Source organism: Phalaenopsis equestris, unplaced genomic scaffold (assembly GCF_001263595.1).
Source record: "Phalaenopsis equestris unplaced genomic scaffold, ASM126359v1 Scaffold000650, whole genome shotgun sequence".
NCBI classification, from domain to species: domain Eukaryota; kingdom Viridiplantae; phylum Streptophyta; class Magnoliopsida; order Asparagales; family Orchidaceae; genus Phalaenopsis; species Phalaenopsis equestris.
This window is the reverse complement of record NW_018165090.1, coordinates 4,291-4,938: the sequence shown is the minus strand read 5'-3', so window position 1 is coordinate 4,938 and position 648 is coordinate 4,291.

The window sequence follows — 648 nt, the reverse complement described above, 5'->3', positions numbered from 1 at the left end:
ATAACACACCTAAGTTTGTTATTTTCTCACCCTCAATAAATTAATTTAGCTTTGCAATCCAAGCCACAACACTCAAAATGCTGAAAACAAAACATCCTATGCTTAGTCTCAACTATACAGAGATCTAAAAGCATAATTCTAAAGCAAAGTTAATTCTAAAGCAAAAAAAATACAAAGTTCAAATCAAAATACATAGATAGATAGATAGGTAGTAATAAAAATCTACTATTCTTCTGATTCAGTACTAGATTCTCCTCTAAGATCACCCATTGATTGCACATGAACGAAGAGGTTGTAGAAGGGTCGGAATGGCAATTCTTCGGTAGAATCCTCCTTTATCAATTTCATTCTCCTCATTAGTTGTATCAAACTACCTTCTAAATGTCTAAAGTGATCAAAATGTTCTTTCATCCTCCAGTCTAAATGATCAAAGAAATCGAAGATATTATTAATTGCATTTATGACATTTTGTACCTTCTTCTCCAATTTCTGTACAGGATCACCAAAGACTTGTCAGGAATTAAAGGTTGAACTGGTAGTGAATTCTGAGATGATTGATCTACTATATTGGCCATGTCATTTTCATCCTCAAAAGTTGGGAATCTCTCAGTTGGGTCCAAAGGCTTCCAAGGTAGAAGTACCTTTTCC